This window comes from Macaca nemestrina, chromosome 10 (genome assembly GCF_043159975.1).
Source record: "Macaca nemestrina isolate mMacNem1 chromosome 10, mMacNem.hap1, whole genome shotgun sequence".
NCBI classification, from domain to species: Eukaryota; Metazoa; Chordata; class Mammalia; order Primates; family Cercopithecidae; genus Macaca; species Macaca nemestrina.
Window position 1 is genome coordinate 25,005,920 of NC_092134.1, and position 19,956 is coordinate 25,025,875.

Sequence of the window (19,956 nt, forward strand, 5' to 3'; positions counted from 1 at the left end):
GAAAAACATCCACTACAATACCCTTCTATTGTTCTTTGAGAGGTGGCAGTAAACATTTCAAAGGTCTACAGGGACTTTTGGCTGCTGGACTGTGTTTCTTCAAATATGGCTGTGCTGGAGTTTCTGGGGTCCAGTTTCTAATCCTCTTGTAGGACGAATGAATGAGCAGGAGGGTGGGTGGAGCCAGTGTGGATGTGTGTGTGACCTGATGAGCTGGTTTGTCCTAAGCTGCTGGCTCAGGTTCCTGGAGGGTGGGAGCTGGGGAGAGGAAGGCCAAAGTGGAACAGGTGTCTGTGAGTCTGCCCATGGAAGGGGACATGGAGGAGGAAGAGGCTGAGGGGAAGATGGAAGAAGCAGGGAAGGAAGGAGAAATCTTTGCTTTTGGGAAATCAGGCATATGTTATATGAAGGGCTTGGGAGGTGGGCTGGCACTTTAGCTCTTTCTAAATGTGGGGGAGAAGTATTCACAGTCTGAGGGCTGGGATGTTAATTCTGAGTCCCAGATCCCTGGAGCGGGTTGGAACTCCTGCTGGAGCTCAGGAGAAAGCACCCCTTACCTGACGCATACCTCCCAGGGCTTGGGGAGGGAAGCTTGGGGCTTCGTCCCCTATTCATGCCACCCCTTTGGGATTTTAGAGACACCAGGGGCCATATGTTCTGGCTGAAACTCTACTTCTACTCCACACGGTGCCTGAGTTTCCTTCCACCATCACAGCTTTAAATCCCAACTCAGTTCACAACCTTCTTCTCCAGCTATATCACGTGAAAGTGCAATGCTTTTGTGCCTCTGAAGTTACTTCAGCCTGGGTTGCCCACTGGCCAACTCCTGCTTGTCCTTCAAGTTTCACTTTGTCCAGGCAGCCTTCCCTGACTTGGCAGCTGGAGTTGATACTATGCCGACAGGTCCCCCTAGCCCTGGGCTTACTCTGTCATGATTCACTCATTGTCTGTCACCCTTACCTGGCTTTGGGTTTCTTGGGAGTGGGAGCTATATCTTTGTATTGTCTCTCCCAGCCTGACACGTGGCAGGTAATTTGTGCTCAATAAAGTTTATTGAAAGTAAGAATGAGAAATACGTAATAGGTCATCAGATATTTATACCTCAGTGTGAAAGAAATTCTGAGAGGAGGTTTTTGTTTTGATTTGTTTTTAAATCATACTCCCTTACAATCATGCCACATTTATGTCTGAGGCCATGTCATATAATGGTAAGATTCATAATTATACTCAACAACAGCAACAATAATAACAATGGATAATATACTGAGAACTTACCATGGGCCAGGTATTATTGTTCTAGTTGTTTATATTCCTTCTCTTATATCCTAACACCAACTTTAGAAGGTATATACTATTTATGAGGTATGTACTTTGTGTGGTATGTATTGCCCCATTTTACAGATTGGGAAACTGAGGAAAGAATTTAAGCAGCAAAGAGGTCTTACAGGTGGTAAATGACAGAACTGGCTTTTGAACTCAGGTGGTCTGGCTTCAGAATCTATACCCTTAACCATCACACACTGAACATGGCTTTTGGGTTCAAGTCCTAGCTCCTTCATTTTCTAGCTGTGTGATCTTGGGCAAGTTGCTTGACCTCTCTGAGTTTCTGTTTACTTACCTGTGAGGTAGGGGTGGTCCTCAACGTTGTTGGGAGGCTGGGGCAAAGTAAGGGATGGAGAGGACCCTGAGGGTTGGCAGTGATGGTTCTCATGGCTCAGCGAGGTGGCGGTTTCAAAGATCTCTGCTCGTGGTTACAAAATGAGCCTTGGAAACCCGCATCAGCAGAGACATCATGGCCAGGGTTCTTGGCAAAGGGCATGGAGGCCAGGAAGAGGGAGACAAAGGCTCCTCTGTCAGCACCTTGGGGTCCCAGGGGAGGCAAGTTGGGAAGATGTGAGTGCTGCAAAGCAGGAGGTGAGGACTCCTGCCTGGAAGTGGGGCAGGCACCCTGTTGCCCGCCAGGATTTGCTCTGCATAAGCCATGGGTGGAAAATTCCTTTGGATCCTTTCCTGAGTGGCTGGGAAAGCTGAAACTAATTCATGGAGGGGAGGGGTGTCTCCACACCCTGGGAATGTGATCACTGTTTTATTTTAAAACAGAATAAAAGCAGCTTCAACTTGGCAGTTCTCAGGGCTGCTTGGGGCCACCGAAGCCACCTCCAGAACACGGCTCCTTGTGGGCTCAGGCTCTGGCTGCTATGGGATCAGGGATCACACTGGAAACTCGCCACTGGCGGGTGGCTGCTGTGTTTTCTGCAGAGACTCCCTCCTCCAGCCTGACTGGCATTTTCTCTGGGAACCCACAGAGTACAGATCTGCCCTCTGGGGTAACAAGGAGGCCTCAGGTAGAAATCTCCCTCTCACTGTGGATACTGTCATATATCCACAGAATTCTCTCCTGATCCCTGCTCCCCACGGTGACCCTGCAAACAATTGTCATTTCCCTTTGATAAATGCGGAAACTGAGGACAGGGAGTTGGAACAGCCAGTACAGCTGAAATAAGAACCAAGGTTCTCTGACTTCCCATGAGACAGACCTTGTGCTAAAGACATGGCCCAGGTTCTATGGGGACTGAAGGTCTAAGTGGCTCTGAAGGATATTCTTGATGGATCAAAACACAGCACAATCAGTGCAAAGGGAGTGCTCAAAGCCCATTTGCTCATTATGAAAGACCAGGGCTTGAGAACTCCAGACTCTATTAAGAATATGTGGGAAATGATACACATTTGTAGTTAATTGTAACATTGTAACACACATAATGATTTATTATAACATTGTAACAACGAAAAACTGGAAACAACTCAAGTGCCCATCCCTGGGACTAGTTAATTAAATGCTAGCAAATCTAACAATGGAATACTATGCAACTATCAAAAAGGGTAAGATTCTTTGTACATATGAATATACTAATAAGAAATCATCACCAAGATATATTGTTAGGTAAGAAAGGCCAGTTGCAAAATAGTGTGTTCAGTATACTACCTTTTATGCAAAATGAGAGAAATGAAATGAAAAGAGAATGTATTTCCCCAAAGAAACTCTGGAAGGAGACATAAGGAGCTAACATAGGAAGGTGCGTACAGTGGAAACTGGATCAATGGTGGCAGGTAGCAGCAAGATTTTTCATTATAATCTTTCTATAGTTTTAGATGGTTTGAACATCACCAGTTAGATGGAGTTGTGATGCCTGGTCAGCAATTTAAATTCAAAAAGCCTATTAAAATTGTGGATGGATGACCATTAGGCTAAGAGTGTTATTATGTGAATAGCATATGTGTTGTAAACTCTAAGGCCCATGGTTTTCATTCCTATTTTCTCCTTGACTGTGACATAACCACATTTGGGGTTTTCAAACTAGCTGGATTTATTGTCCAGCTGACTACATCTTTCCTTGATGTCAGAATGAGGCCACCTTTGGCCCACTTTGAACCAGCTGAGAGAGTCCTGTGGGGTGTACACAGAGCCCACCTCTCCCTCCAGTGTCCACATCATCCTTGTGACTGTGATGCATTCCTGGTGGCCTCCTGAGGCCATGGGTAGTCAGTCAATACCTATGTCTCATAGTGGACCTTCCGTCTCATTCCAAGAATACCCTTGAGCTCTTGGTGAGATGTTTGTAGGGAAAACAATGTGTTCTTGTGGGCTCTCCTTGACGCTAATACCCATGGATGAAGAGAACCTCTAGAGCAGACAATGACTGAAACCCATGCTCAATGAAGAGAACTGCCTGGAATAGCTTTTAGCTCATCTTGTGTCTGCCAGACCTTCCCAAACATTGCCTCAAGCCCACCACCAAACAGGCTGTGTCTTAAATCACACCTTTTCCTGTTAAAATCAACCCGTGACATTGAGGCTGGGTGCAGTGGCTTATGCCTATAATCCCAGCCCTTTAGGCCGAGGTGGGGGGATCACTTGAGTCCAGGAGTTGGAGACTAGTCTGGTCAACATGACGAAACCCCATCTCTATAAAGTACAAAAAAAATTAGTGGGGTGTGGTGGTAGTCCTATAGTAGTCCTAGCTACTCAGGAGGCTGAAGTGGGAGGATCACTTGAGCCCAGGGAGGTTGAGGCTGCAGTAAGTTGTGATTGAGCTGCCATTGGCAATTCCAACCAGTGCGTGGTCTAACCCATTGCCAGGGGGCTCTGGCTTTCCATCCCAAAGCAAAAGCCCCACCCATTTCTGCTATGGGGTTGACACCTTGCCCATAGCTCCCTGATCTTTGGGAATTTTGGAAATCCCCAGCACTGCCTTTCCTGTGCTTTTAAATGTATGCAAATGCAACAGCAAATGACCCCCACCCCAGGAGGACAGCTATTCCTGGGGCCCTCCCTGCCCACACTAGGTGGCTCCGTGGGGTCTTGTTAAACCTTCTCAGAAGTTGGCAGAAGACTCCTTTTAGCCTTGCCCTTTCCTCTTCCCTCTGGGTCTCTCTTCCTGGGGACTTTCTTCACTCTGCCTTCGTCTTTCTTCTGCCACTTTGCAGCTTTGCCCTGGCCGCTCTGTCTTCCTCTTTCCAGTCCTGCATCTCTCCTCTTCCTGCTGGCTTTCCTCTCCCTGCCCCTCCTCCCCATCTCTTTCTGTCTACGTTGAGGAGGTGTTATCCTCTGTTCTCTCTGCTCTTTCTTGGCTGTGCTGCTCCTTCCTCCCTCCTAAGATCACCCACCCTGCCAAGCCCCTGCCCTGTTGGGGCCTGAAGTGAAGAGGGCTCTTCCCTCCAATTCCCCAGAGCTGAGGGGCAGGGCCAGCATCTCGGGCTGGTGACCAGTGCAGCCACACAGGGCTCAGAAGGCCTGCGCTTGGTTTAACACTTGGCTGTTGCCGTCCTGAATTCTCAGTAATTTTTGAATAAGGGGCTGCCTTTCATTTTGCAGTGACTCCATGAAGTATGCACTGGTTCCGCTGAGGACTGTGAGCTTCCTGGGGGAACACATCCCCTCCTGGTAGAGCTGTAAGAGCTGGGCTGAGGCGCAGGGTCCAGGTGCCGGTCCTGCGTTTACTCCTCATTCACCCAATAGTGAGTTGCAAGATTCATCCTCATTTTACCGATGAGATAAATCAAGGCTCAGAGAGGCCATGTCACTTGCCCAAGGACCCACAGCTCATGAGCCTGGATTGAAGGAAGCTGACTCTGAAATTTGGACATTCTGTGGTCCTTTCCTGGCTGAAACCATAGGGGCTTTGGTAAGGGCCTTAGTTCACCCTTTTACTGGTGAACTAAGGCTCAGTCTTTGCATCTGAAAAATAGAGGTAGTGAAAGTAGCCGCCTGTGCAGAAACAACTGGTGTTTAAATCCTGGAACGTTCCTGGCACATGGCTACCTCCTGAGACAGCAGCTGCAGCCTTTCTGAGCCTCCATTTTCTCATCTGTTAAATGGGGATCATGGTGGTACCTGCCTCACCGGACCCTTATGGAAATTTAATGACACAGGACGTGTGCTTAGCTTAGGGCCTGGCACAAGTAGGTGGGCAAGGCCAGGGCACAGGAGCTTCTGGGCCAGAGGAGGGAGTGATCTATGAGTAGGGAAACTAGGATTTATTGTCCAGACTGGGACACTTTGAGAATGAAAGGAGCTTGACAAAAAGCATAAACAGGGATTGTCGTGGGCAAGCCAGGATGGAGGGTCACTCCACCTGTGTGTCAAGTGTGTCCTTGTCAGGATTGTCTGTTTCATAAAACCTGTTCACAGATAAGTGAGCGTAAGGATGCCCCAGGCCCACCCCCAGCTGGTGTGGAGAAAGACTGTGTTTGGGTTGGGTGCAGTGGCTCATGTCTGTCATCCCAGCACTTTGGGAGGCTGAGGCAGGTGGATCACCTGAGACCAGCCTGACCAACATGGAGAAACCCCATCTCTACTAAAAATACAAAATTAGCCGGATGTGGTGAAGCATGCCTGTAATCTCAGCTATTTGGGAGGCTGAGGCAGGAGAATCAATTGAACCTGGGACATGGACGTTGCGGTGAGCCGAGATTGTGTCATTGCACTCTAGCTTGGGCAAAAAGAGCAAAACTCCGTCTCAAAAAAAAAAAGATTGTGTTCAAGCCTGGGCCATAGAGAATGATGTCCCTTGGGCTGGGCATGATGGATCATGCTGGTGAGCCTAGCACTTTGGGAAGCAAAGCGAGAGGATAACTTGAGGCCAGGAGTTCAAGACCAGCTTAGGCAATATAGCAAAACCTTATCTCCAAAAATTAAAATAAAATAAAATTTAAAAAGGGGAGGGGGAGAAAAAGAAAGAGTAGTGTCCCGCTTACCACTGCTACTGCTAACAAGGCTTCAGTTCTGAGAAAACAACGTCAGGGAGAATGACTTAAAGGCCACGGTTCAGGCCCCTTCTCAGATATTCTAGAAAATTCTTTGGATTACACCAGCAATGCATGTAATCCAAAGAATTTGGATTCTTTGGTTGTGTAGACTGAAACTCACAGTCACATCTAGGAAAAGCGGCTTTTACTGAATTGCAGTTTGGGGCAGTGCTGTCCGTCAGTGAGTGTTTGGTGCCTCCCTTAAAACATTCAGGAACTGGAGGCCCCGTTCCGTGATCAGATCCCCCATGTCTTCTCTCCACAGGCTTCTGGAGACAGTCGTCCTGCTCCTAGCATCAGGAGGCCTTGCCATTCCCCCTGAGTGGGTTTGCTTTTTCACAAGGAGCGTGTGACTCATGTAACTGGGTCCACCTTTCAGGAAGCTGGGGGTCCAGTGTGTGGTCCAGCCACTGTCAGCGTTTAGGACATTTTTTGTCCCCTGCATTTCACCCTTAGCCGTGGCTCCATTTTCTGTCTCTACCCATGTTTCCCTTCCTTCTTTTACTTTACTTTATGTTCCCTGTATAAGTGAGCCTCTTTTGAACCTCCCACCATCCACAGCTGCATCACGCCAATATATAAGTGAACAAAAATAAAAAATCAACAAACCTGCAAGCAAAAACGTATTGTGGCACCCCTCCCCAACCCAGGAGAGCAGCTCGGATGGCCTGGTGGGGGTCGGCTGGCAAGGGGTTAAGAATGATGCAGAGGAAGTGCTGGCCAAGATTAAAGGGAGGAAGTGGCTGCTGCCTGGGGAGGGAGGTGGCTGGCTCGTCCTGTGTGACTCCAGGGGCCTAAACCAACACTGACATGAATGTGGCAGGTTGCTCAAGGTCAGTTTAGCGAAAAAAAGGAAGAGCTTTCTAAAGACTTGACAAGTCTTTCTAGAAGTTCTTCTGGTGGGGGTTTCAAACTCACTGATAGCTGACTCCAGACATAGCTCTCTTTAAACATAATAGCCAAAGGGCAGGTTTGTTGGAGCCAGTGTCTTCATGTTCATAGAGTGACCGGCGGGCCCTGATTTGCTGGGACATTCCAGTTTGAGCACTTTACAGTCTGCATCCCAGGACACCCCTTGGTTTCTGGCAAACAAGGACAACTGGTCGGTCACCCTATGCACCCTACATACGTGATCTCATGAAATCTTTACATTGACCCCCCCTTACAGACGAGGAGTCTGTGATTTGGTAACCCAAGATTACATAGCATGGGAAGGGCCGAGCTGGGATTCATGTGTGGATTTGCTGTAACTGAGTGAGGCTTAAGCTCTCAGCTGCACTGACCCACTTCCCTTTTCCTGTAAGATGAGGGTACAAGACCCCTTGATCCTAAAGCCTCTCCAGCAATGACTTTTAGGATTCTGGAATTTCCTCTGGACTTCAAGCAGCTTTTTGTTTTCCACGGAGGTGGGGTGGGGTAGGGTGGGGGGCAATGTTTCCAGCAAGACCCCTCCTAGGTCAAGGCTTGGGCTTTGCCTTGGGAGAAGTGACAGCCTGGTGACGGGGTCAAAAGGAAGGGCAGCCTGCCCCTCCTTCCCTGTGCCTGGGAACAGGGTAGGATCTCATACTCCACCGTCCTGATTGCTGGCAGTGGTGCCAGTCCATTTGTCAGCTGCCTGGGCTGGAGCCAGGGAATTCCAAGGGGCCAGAGCCTGCCTGAGCGCTCCAAGGCCTCTGTGCTCGGGGCTAGCAGCCTAGGCAGGAGGACTCTGGGGCAGCTCAGGGCTCTGGGATGTTTCAAAGCTCCATGTGGCTGGACAGGCCTCTGCAGCGCCCCCTGCCTTGGGAGTCTGGCCAGCCTGTGGAGACTGTGCAGAGGGGGAGTGATTTGGAGTCTCTGAGTACCCCAAGTCAATGAGGTAGGGTTGTGAATGTGCAAGGTGGGGACAGATGCACAGGTGGGGACAGCTGATACAAGATCGCAGGGCCCCACGTGCAGCAGGCAAGCCACAGAACATGAAGGACAGTGACCGTCACTGAAGACGTGGACTCCGGAGTCAGGACAGCGCAGATTCAAACCTCCCCTCTGCCCCTTCCTACTGTGGGATCTTGGGCCAGTGCCCTTGCTTCTCTATGCCTCAATTTCCACATCTGAAAAATGGGAATGAAAATATCTACCTTGAAGGTTTGTTGTGAGTGAAGGCACTGAGTATGCCATCGGTGCCTCATAAGCAGGGGGTGGATTCCATCAGCCCCAGACTCTCAGTTTTGGTTCCTCTCACCCCAGAGCTGCACCCGAGGACCCCGTGACAGTCAGCGGGTGAGGGCTGTTCCCCGTGGAGAAGCTGTGCTGGTGGGATGTAAGGGAAGTCCTAGGGAGGAAGGAGTGCTTTGTGGCGAAAGGGGCCCGTCAGCCCATCCATGATGCTTGGAAGTGCTGTGATAAGGGTATAGATGCCTTGGGTTCCCACAGGTCTGAGTTCAAGTCCTGGCTCCACCAGGCACTGGGTGGTGATCCTGATCTCGTTCCTTTCAGAGCCTCAGTTTCAATATCTGTGGAATGGGGTAATGTTCTTCCGCTCCTCAGACCAGGGGGAAGATGGGTTGTCAGGACACAAGGAGATGAGGGGAAGTCAAATTCACAGCTAGGTGCCTGGCACGTAGCAGGATGGCTCTCTTTCCTCCTGTCACCTTGCTGCCTGCTCTGCCTGGATTTGTGCACGTGAGGCTGGGAGGAGCAAGGGGATGCTTGTGAAAAGCACACCCCAGGCAGAGGGACCTGCAAGAGCAGAGGCCCAGGTACTTTGAACCATGCTCAGGGGTACTGGGCTCCTTGAGCACAGGGAGTAGGTTGGTTTGGAAGGACTTGGCCTCGGAGGTCCCCCCAGCAGTCCTTCCCTGCCCCTAGCCTGGGACTTCCCATGAGTCCTGCAGCCCTGTCCTGGGCCTTGGGTTACTGACCTCATTTGGGCTGTCCAAGGGGAAGGGAGGCTAATGCCCATGCTCAGTGGCCCACGCTTCCTCCTGTTGCCTCTTGTCTCCACCAGCTCTCCCTCTCTGTGCTGCCTTTTCCCCTTAGCATCCTTTCCCTGGCACTTTATTTCTTTTTAGGAGGCAGGGTCTTGCTCTGTTACCCAAGCTGGAGTACAGTGGTGCAATCATAGCTCACTGTAGCCTCGACTTCCTGTGCTCAAGCAATCCTCCCACCTTAGCCTCCTGAGTAGCTGGGACTACAAGGTGTGTGTCACCACACCTGGCTAATTTTTAAAATTATTATTATTTTTTTCCTACAGACATGGTCTCTTTGTAATGCCCAAGCTGGTGTTGAACTCCTAGCTACAAGTGACCCTCTTGCCTCAGCCTCCCAAAGTGCTGGGATTACAGGCATGAGCCACCCTGCCCAGTCTCCCTAGCACTTTTAAGCGTTAATATCTCACACGCACACATACACACATTCACGTCAACCACTAACTGGATGTGACATATTTGGAATGGTTTTGGCATCTGAGTCCCAGTCCTGCTGCATTCTGCTGTATAACTGTGTCCAAAAGCTCCTTCCTCTTTGTGTGTGGGCCTCTGCTTCTCCACCGTCATCACGACATTGACTTCAGTTCACTGGGGGAGAGTTGAAAGCAGGACCCTGATGGTGGAATTGAAGGCATAGCAGCAGCGTGTATCTGGCATCAATTTGCAGTGGGGGTTGCCTTTCCAGAACCCCAACACCAGACCCCAGAGACTGCTCCTTCATCTGCACCCTGCTTATCTCCTGGGCGGGGGGTGGGGAGGCGGTCTTCAAACTTACCTGCCTCACACACATGTCCTGGGATGTGCCTGGTAAGCTACAGGTTCTGGCTGCCCCTCAGCACTGCCTCCCTCCTATCTCTGCCTACTCCCCTGCTGAAAGGCCCTGGGTCCATGAGGCCCAGGGATGGGGGACTCAGTGTTACCATGGCAACCATAGCTTATCTGTGGCATCACGGACTCCAGGGGAAGATGGCTCCCAGCCCCCAGGACTGGATAGTATGAGCCCCTCTCTGTGACCTGGCTTCTCCCGTGAAGACCCATCCGAGTATCTCTGGTCCTCACTCCTCTGCTCACTCAAGACCTTTCTTGGAGCATTGGTGGTTGCCATGGAAATGGCTCTGGAAACAAACCAGTCCTTGTGGGCTGAGGAAAAATCCTCAAGAAAAATAGAGATTGCTGGGCTTCCCGGCTCTCTGATGGGATATCCTGACGCCTGGAGCCTCCAAAAACTGCACTTTCTGGGTCAGCCTGGAACTGGCAGAAGGGCCCTCAGTTCACCAGGCCTCTGGCTATTCTCCTGCCTCCAGCCTCTCCTCTTCAATACAGCCCTCACATTAGGGCTAGAAGCTGGAATCTTTTTAGAAAGATGGCACCCTCTGCTTAAAACCATCCATGGCTCCCTATTGCCCATAGGATGAAATTGATGGCTTGCAGGGATCTCACAATCTGAAACTCTGTTCTTTCCTTAGCCACATCTCCTGCCTTCTCCCCTCCCCTAAGACAAACACACACACACGCACACACACACAGCCCCTATCCACATTTTATCAAGCCTCTGTGCCTCTGCAGGTATGTATATCATTTCCCTCGGCTGCTCCATCTGGCAAAGGCTTTATCCTCTCCAAGGCTCAGCTTAAATGCCACCTCCTCCAGGAAGCATCCCCTGATTCCCCCAGCCCTTTCCCTTTACTTTGTGCAGAGCCAGGGCCACACACTCAGTGACCAACAGGGCCAGGCAGGAGACCCAAATGACCCATTTATGAACATTTTTCATGTCCACAAAGAAATATGTGCTCTCCTATGAAAGCTGAAAGTGAGAATGCCTTGGTTCCTCTTTCTCTCACTGGATTGCACTTATTTCTGCCACAGCAGAGGCCCTGGAAAAACTCAATGGCAAATTGCAACTGGCTTATTACCCCAGGGGAAAATAGGGAGGGGTGGGGACTGTGGATAACACTGTTCTGTAATGCAAGCCCAGCATGGCCAGTTTGCTGGAAGCCTGGCATTTAGGTGACGTCTCAGAATACTGACTGTGCCATGATCTGTTCCTGCACCCACTTTCTCTACATGAAGGTAGTGGCTGGGCCATCTTACTCCCACAGCATCTGGCAAGGAGTGTGACCCTTAGATGTTGCCCACTACTGGCTTTTTTTTGGAGATGGAGGTCTCACCCTGTCACCCAGGCTGGAGTGTAGTGGTGCAATCATAGCTCACTGCAGCCCTGAGCTGCTGGGCTCAAGTGATCCTCCTGCCTTTGCATCTGCTCTTCCCACTGGCTACCATGCTCTTCCGCATCACCAGCCCATGTCTCCCTCTCTGTGTATTCAGGTCTCCATTCAGAGGTGGAACAGGGCATAAATGCTGGCAGAGGGGAATTCTATTTTAGAGAGAGCACTCCAAGAAGCCTCTCTGAAAAGATGACCCTCTTTATATTTTATTCACAGCACAAATCACTGCCTGCTATTATATTCATTTTATTTTTTCAGCATTTACATAGAGCTTCAGATGAACCAAGCATGCTTCTAAAACATTACCAACATAAACCCATTACCAACATTTAATCCTTGTAACAACTCTGTGAGGGAGGAGCAATGATGACTCCTATTTTCCAGATGAGGAAACTGAGGCACAGAGAGGTGTAGTGACTTGCCCATGGTCACACACCAGAGCTGGGATTCAAACTCAGGCAGTCTGGCTCCAGATGTGTTTGCTTTCCTTATTATCTGTTTGTTTACTTGACTGTTTAGCATCTGTCACCCCTGACAACCCCCCCACCCCAACTCCAAGGTCAGGGATGTGTCTGGTTTGTTCCCTGCTGCAACCCCAGTACTCAGATCCAGGCCTGGCTCATAATAGGAATTTAATGACTATTTCTTGGAAGGATGGAGGAAGGGAAACAGGAGGATTAGAGGACTGGAAGGAAGAATCTTTGGCCTTCAGAGCTGAGCCCAACGTCAAGATTGTCTTGTCGGAAGCTTCTCAGCCTCCTGAGGGATTTGAGTCAGCCTGTCTGGAGGGGCCCCTGCCCTACCCGTCCTCACCCTCCAGTAGAACCTCTATTTTCTGACCTCTTCCAAGAAGAGGTGCCAAACCTCATTCCCAGCTCCCTGGGCCCACGCTGAGCACACTTCCTACAGTGACAGGAGCCCTGGAGGGGAACAGTCAAGACGGGGCAGGAAGTCTCCAGAACAAGGTGGCCTGCTGTTGAGGGAACAGGCTGTTGAGCGGCCAGCGAGAGGTCCGGGCGGGGCTACGCTGGACCAGATGTGCTCAGGGAATGAGCAGAGGAGAGAGCTGGGAAGGGGCTTGTGCCCTGCCAAATTCTCCTGGGACCCTAAAACAGTGGGCTTCACTGTGGGAGCGGTAGAAACACATCTCAGTTTCACCCTGTGAAAGAAATTGCCTTTCCCTATTAACGCAGTGGCTGTGGTGGTGACAAGCACTTCACCAGCCTTGTTTCACTGAATCCTCACAACTCCTTGAGACAGATGCTACACAGGAGGCTCCTGAGGCTGAGAGAGGTAAGTAACCTATATGACGTCACACAGCCAGGAAGTGCTGGAGCTAGATCCGAAACCTAGTTCCAGACGATATGTAACATGACTCCATGGAAAACCAAGGGAGGAGAAGCTGGAAGCCCAGCCTGGGGCTCCGGGTTCTACCCACGTGCTCACTTGCTCACTTCAGTGACTCTGAATCTCAGTTTTGTCATCTGTGAAATGAGAATGACGGGAAAGTGCCATTGTGTGTGACCTGACGAAGGGCTGGCTGTTTTTCTAGGTGTGCCACAGAGGTTATTTTCCTTCACCATCGTGGTATGTTGGGTGGTCCACATGCCCCAGAAGTGGAAAGAGAGACTTGGAGGTGTGGAGAGCGGGTCTAGGTCACCCAGCCATGGCCACCTCCTTGTTAGGTGTTAATGCCCTGTCCCGACTGAGGCCAGACAATAGCTTGGTTTCAACTGAGGGACTTGAGTAAAGTGAAACATGCTTTGCAGAGTCTCTTGCAGAGGATGTAGGGATGCCGGGGAGGTGGGAGGCCGAGCTGAGGATGGGAATGGCAGAAGCCATGGCTTCCTCATCCAGCCCGGGGCAGAAGGGGCCTGGGAGGAGGCCGAGAGGCATCTCTGTCCTGCGGCTTGGCTCTCCTCCCGAGGCTTCTAGACATTATCCAGGCTACTCTCTGAGCTCTGTTAATTTCTGGAAACAAAGCCCTTTCCTTTGGGCAGAACCAGCCAGCTGGACTCAGCCTTGTCCTCTCTATTGTGGGACAGGGGCTCACGGAACATCACAAGCTGGTTTTTCTATGCAGACATTTGCTGAGCTCCTGCTGTGTACCAGGTGCCATGTCCACATCACTGTGTCACGACACGCTCATGCTCACCCCAGGAAGGAAGTACTAATAGCCCATTTTACAGATGGGGCTCAGGGAGGAGAAGCAATTTGTCCACTGTCACTGAGCTAGGAAAGGTCTTTGAACCTGGTCTAGCTGACTCTCAAGAGTGGGCTCTTAGCTGCCGTGCAGCTTGGAATGAGAGATGCATCACACAACCTTGTTGCAGGCAGCCAGGACCCCAGTCTTGCTCTTGGAGTGGCGGGACAGATGGAACGTAAATCAGTCTTGAACCTCTGGCCCAGAGATCTTAGAGCTGTCAGGATCCCAGAAGATCCCATTATCCAGACCCTCCCGCTGACCCGATTTCCTGAAAGGAAGATTTTATTATTGCCATTTCGTAGGTGACTCCAGTGCAGCTCAGAGAGGTAAAGCAACTTGCCCAGGATAACACAGCATGGAGCAGAGTCGTGCCGTGTTTTTATATTGGCCCCATGGCTGGAAATAGACACTTGGTTCATTCAGTTATGGTGTCTTTTCAAAGCTGAGAGGGAACTTTGAGATAACTCCAACCCTCCTTGTTTCGTAGATGGGGAAATTGAGGGACCAAAGAGTCAGGGATATATTTAAGGACATTTGCTAAGTAGAGCCTGTGTGTTACAAAAGAAAGAGCATGAGATTCTTCATCTGGGTTCAAATTCCACCTCTGCCCTTCACCAGCCACATAACCTTGGTAAGACTTTTTTTTTTTTTTTTGAGATGGAGTCTTGCTCTGTCGCCGAGGCTGGTGCAGTGGTGGGATCTCAGCTAACTGCAAGTTCCGCCTCCCAGGTTCACACCATTCTCCCACCTCAGCCTACAGAGTAGCTGGGATTACAGGCGCCCGCCACCACGCCTGGCTAATTTTGTTTGTGTATTTTTAATAGAGACGGGGTTTCACCGTGTTAGCCAGGATGGTCTCGATCTCCTGACCTCGTGAGGCAAGACTTTTAACCTCCCTGGGGCTCAGTTTCTCAGCTCTAAAATGGACATTGTAAGGGTCACTGTCTCATGGGGTTGGGTGAGATGATGCTCAAAAAGGGCTTCTCAATGTCCTAGCACACATAGTGGGTGTTCACTAGAATGTAGTTACTACGGTGGTTATTATTGATGTTATTTAACGCAGACACGCTAGGGTCTAGTGCTCCTTCACAGCATGGCCTGCTGCATCTAGTATACCTGGCCAGGGCTCTTGTGTGAGTCTGGGGGGCCTGGTGCAATGTTCTTCTCATTCATCTGCCAGAGCAACAGAGAAGGAAGGAGAGAGGCATGGGACTTAAACACAAGGGCTGCCGAGCGGATGAGTCTGGGTTCTCCACCTCCGCGCCCTTCTCCCTGCCCCCTGGCAGATTGGGACCCTGTGGCTGGGGAAGTTGCTTGAGTTGCCACTTTCTAGGTATCTCAGGGTGCCAGAGAAGAGAAGCAAGGGCAGAGGGTGAGCTGTGCTGTCCTGGTTGTAAGGCATGTGGGGCCTCCGCCACCTCCCAGAGTTGAGACTCCAAGCCCACACTCAGAACAGCACACCAAGTGCGCACCACAGGCTGGCCCCCAGCATGGGCAGAAGTCACTCACCCCAGCTGCCTTCTCGACCACATCCTGAGCAAGCCGTGAGCAGCCCCAGCACCAGCTGCCCTGTAGCTACAATGTGTTCATAGCTTGGGGATTATTTGCATGAGTGGACCCAAGGCTGACGTCAGGGGATTAACAGAATATGGTGCTGGGCCTCCCAGTCCAGTGGGATATGCGCAGGGGAGAAAATTTGTTTATAGGGCAGCTTCAGGGGCTGGGGCAGTGTTTATGGGGAGAGGCACAAGCTGGGTGGCTGGGAAGATACTTAGGGCTTGTGCACAGGACCCATTACTGGGGGCTACAGGGGCTTCCCGGCCTGGAAGGACAGATGTCCATCAAATGCTCTTGTTGGGGACCTTCTGTGGCTAGGAATGGCTGCTGGGGAGATGGTAAAAGGGCAGCTAGGTGTCCAATAAGATAATGAGGCTGAGTTTGCAACGGCGTGTTCTCATGGAACTTGGTCAGAGTTCAGTCTGGGTCTGGGGTTGAGCCTCAGCGCAGTCCTCAGGTAGGCAGGGTCTAGATTGCTCCGGCCATAGTAAGGCATTGGTCTTGATTCTAAGAACAAGGAGGTGCTAAGAGGTTTTCAGCAAGGAGTGACATGATGTGGTTTGCTTCTTGAAAAGATTTGTCTACTAGGAATAAAATTGTCTATGTACTAGGTAGATAGGTTTCTAACCAGTTAGGAGTCCCAGGTAGCCACATAGGTAAGCAGAGGTGATGCTCAGATTTGTGAGTTGTTGGGAAGACAAAATGGGAAGAACTTGTTGATAGATGTGGGGGTAGGTAGGGAGGGGGAGGCGTGGAGAGTCTGGTTTCTGAGTCAGAGTGTTGGCAGGAGACAGACGACCCACTCAAATGAGGCGATTAATGAGAACTTAGTCAGGGGAGGACTGACAAAAGGGTAGACAGTACAAGGGATCCCTACCACGCTCCGGGTCCAGTGAAGGCGAGAACTCACTGCCCCTAGACCGAGGCGCTAGAGCAGGAAGTAGTTATGGCACCCAAGGAGCGTGACTGTGGCCGCACACCCCTGACAGGGAGGGAGCTGGAGGGTTTGCACCAACCGCACGTTCCACGCCTGCAGTTGTAGATCAAACCAGAGGTCAGAGGGCAAACAGCCTATTGAGCTTTCAAGCAGGTCAGCCTGTAGGGCACAGAACAGACAGGGATCTGGAGACAGAGATCCCTGGGGAGGAAGGAAATGCTTTTAAGGCTCAAGGAGTAGTGTTCTAATGGGAGGATGCTAGGCAGTGGCGTGAATATTTTGGGGGGTCTTCCTGTGTCCGTGTGCTCATCTGCTGCTCTTCCTGGCCTCTAAGCAGGTGGGCTGTCTGGGTTCAGGGGCATAAGCTCCTTGTTTTTGCCCATTCTTATGGAGTCCTAAGCTCCGTCGTGGCCCCTTCCAAATCCTAAAGAAAATGGGATAGTCTGTTAGGCAGCCCGTGCCACTGTGCTCTGCTGCGGTGACTCAGTGCGAGCTCCCGCATGTGGGCGTGGGACCAGGCAGGAAATTCTGTCCTGACACGGAGCTAATTCTGTCCTGGGGCTGGCAGCCAGGCCTGTGGTTGGAACATCTGCAGGCACTGTGTGGTTTCCAGGTTCCCGAGTCACTCAGAGCCTGCGGATACAGGGATGTGGAGGTGTCTCTGGAGCCATCCTTGGGAGATGAGTTGCCCCTTCTCTCTGCCCTGGAGGGTAGGAGATCTGGTGAACGGGACGAGCCCAGAAACTCTGGCAGCAGGCGAAGACATCAGCACCTACAGTCGTCCAGGCCTGGGGGAGGCTGGTATGCTGCTCAGAGGAGACATGTTTGAGGGCAAGAGTGGTGACTGGCAGGCCTCATTATATTTCAGCTGCTGGCTAAGGCTGTGATCTTATGCTCTGGGGTCAAAAAGTCCTTGGTTCAAATCCTGAGCTGATGCTTAAAGGCTGTGTGAATCTGCACTAGTCACTTCACTTCTCTGATTCCCTATTTGCAAATCTATGCAACAGTCTATGTGGACCACACTGAGGCACAAGTTACGGAAGTGCCAGGCACAGTTCTGGGCTCTGGGGATACAACATAAGCAAGAGACCAAGTCCCTCCTGTCTATGATTTAGAGAGGGTCATGCACTCTCTGGGTCTTGGTTTCTCTTCTGCAAGAGATGTCCTCTGAGGGGCCTCCCAGCAACTTTTGGAGGCTGACAGAACTGGAGGAGAGGTGTCTGAGCCATCTGGCTGGACGGTCAGGGTGGGGCATGTGGGGAGAAGATGGGGACAGGAGCCAGGCCAAACATGGTCATTTGCAGAGCGAGGAATGTTTCCAGTTTCCCTGATGGGCTCTTACGCCCACAGGCCCTGATAAAGCCCCCGCATTTGGCCTGTGGCCTGCTTTCAGGAAGAGGTTAGTGGTAGGCTGCGATGAAAGAGACAGCAGATTGACAGAGCGGCTGCTGGAAGCTTGGGCTGGCTGGGAGCACAGGTGAGGAATGTTGCAGGTGAGGGGCAGCTGAGCCTGTCAGAGGGGGAGGGCTGACCGATGACCGGCCTGCAGGAGATGGAGGCAACATGGGAAGAGAAAGAGGAGGAGGTGGAGACGGGGAAGACAGGGAGACTGCAGAGAGATGGAATAGATGGAGAGGGCCAGGAACAAAGAGAGGCAAACACAGAGACCAGGGGAGAGAGAGAGGCAGAAAGAACAAGTCAGATATGAGACAGAAGAGAGTAAGAACAGGACAGAGGTGGAAGTAGGGAAAGAGACAAAGGACAGACAGACCAGGGCAGAAAAGCAGCCAGTGCTTTGCGACGTAAGGAACCCACTGGGCAAAGGGGTTTAATCAAGGAAGCAGAAGGCAAATATCTGCTGCCCACATGGCCCCCGGCCCTGCTGTACACTGAGCCCCGAGGACACACTCCGGCAAGGGAACAGCCAGAGGAGGTGGGGCCCTGGATCCATATGAACTCGGTTTTTGAATCCCAGTCCTGGTAATGGCAAGGAGAACTCACTGCCCCTAGGCGGAGGGGCAAGAGGGAGCAGTGGTTCTTGGCGCCTGGAGAGTGTAGCTGTGGCCAAGTCGACCCATGGAGACCCTACAGGGAAGGAGCTGGAGGGCAAACACCCAGCCTTGCTCTCCTCCAGCCCTGCAATCCCTGCTTGACACTGTTATCGATCAACCAACCAGGCAGGTGTGAGGCAAGCTACTCGCTCCCCTGCCTCGGCTTCAGACATCCCCGTTGGTAAAGTGGGACTGATACCAAGACCTTGCAGGGTTAGGGGGAGGCTGCAGAGAGAAAAGGTGTGCTCTCACCCATGGTGTGCTGCATCCCAGCAGCCATGCCAGCACTGGGGCGCAGAAGGCTCCACATATCCTTGGAGGATGGATGAATAAATGAATGACTCCCGCCTCCAAAGGGCTTCTCCTGTAACCGAGATTGGAGGCGTTTCGCATTCAGGCTATTTACCAGAGGCAGAGGGACCTGGGGGAGAAAATGGCAGAGGACCCGGAGCCTTGCCTTGCTCCGTCTGTAAAATGCACACCCCGAATCTTGCCAGATTGATGTTTTGGGGGCCCTTGGGAGGTTCCACTGGGGCAAAAGCTAGAGTTTTCTGGAATGTTCCAAGGAGGCGAGGCAGTGGACAGAGTGAGCTTGTCAATTCAGCAGGCTTTGGGTTTGAAGCCTGTCTCTGAGCATTCTTTCAGCATGGTTAATTGGACCTACCTTACTTACCTGAGCCCTCTATGTGACCTTGGGCACGTTAGTTACCTTCTCTATGCCTGTTTTCTCATTAGTAGCTGTGTTTAGAATAGTGGTTGAACCATACAGAGGACTGTATATGTATTTGTTTAATAAAACTTAAGCCAATAATGTCCATTCGAGGCTTTTGTTCTGCATGGCAGGAGGAGCCAGATGCGACCTTGAGGCCCTGTCCCTTTCCCAGCGAGGGTCCAGCAGTGGGGGTGTGGGCAGGACACGATCATCTGCCTGGTGACCATCCCACCCTCTGCAGGGGCTGGGCTTGGCAAGGAAGGACTGGGGCTCAGGACTCTGCACAGCCGCTCCTGGCTGGGCTGACGTTACTTCCGTTGGCTGGTCCAAGTTCATTCCCGCCTAACGGGGAACATGGGTGGGGTTCTGAGGGTTGAGTGTTTGGCCCCCTGCCTGGCCTCTGTGGCTTGGTCAGGGATTCAGTAACCAAGACTCTGAGTTGGGCACCACCCAAGCATGAGCCCTAGGCAGGGATTGGAGTGTTTGTTTGATTGTTTTGGGGTTTTCTGGACCTCAGGAGAGGAGGGAGGGTTGACATAATTATACCCCTCCATCCCTCCGCTTCTCCATCAGGGGCCCCCAGAAGCCTCTGCACTTGTATTTTCTTTCTTCACAATGCTCATTTCCCAGTAGCCCTATTTCCTAGTCCCGTGACCCCTCCCACCCTCTCTCCCATGGAGCCATTCTAATGTGTTCAATGTGCATCTTGCTATTTGGCTGGATTCTTGCAAAACATGTGTTGCTGCTTTGCAGACATGTTCTCAATGTAGGGCAGCACTATTAGGGTCCCAAAAGCCAGCACCTGTGGCTCTTTGTTGGCGAACTGACCTCAGAGGCTGGGAGCGGCTGGGAGTGCGCACTCCAGGACAGGGTGGAGGCATGCAAATACTCTTGGAATGTGACCTGCACTGTTCCCAGGGTCCTCGATGGGCGTGAGCCAAGGCCACCCTCTGTAGGACTCTGTGGGATGCTGCACCCCTGCCTGGCCTCCTCCTA

The 19,956-nt window shown here is 51.4% G+C and overlaps 1 protein-coding gene across 6 annotated transcripts in view; it reads left to right on the forward strand.

Annotated features, from left to right (window-relative positions):
* Positions 1-19,956, forward strand: part of LOC105468311 (chemerin chemokine-like receptor 1) — a 53,938-nt gene that overhangs the window by 19,496 nt on the left and 14,486 nt on the right. The window contains exon 1 of one of the 6 annotated variants that reach the window (XM_011718389.3): positions 7,765-12,790. The exons of 4 other annotated variants lie outside the window; for them this stretch is intronic. The gene's annotated coding sequence lies outside the window, so the exon portion shown is untranslated. Of the gene's footprint in view, positions 1-7,764; positions 12,791-17,462; positions 17,675-19,956 lie in introns of those variants that run through there. One more of the 6 variants, XM_011718392.3, reaches the window with a different exon arrangement.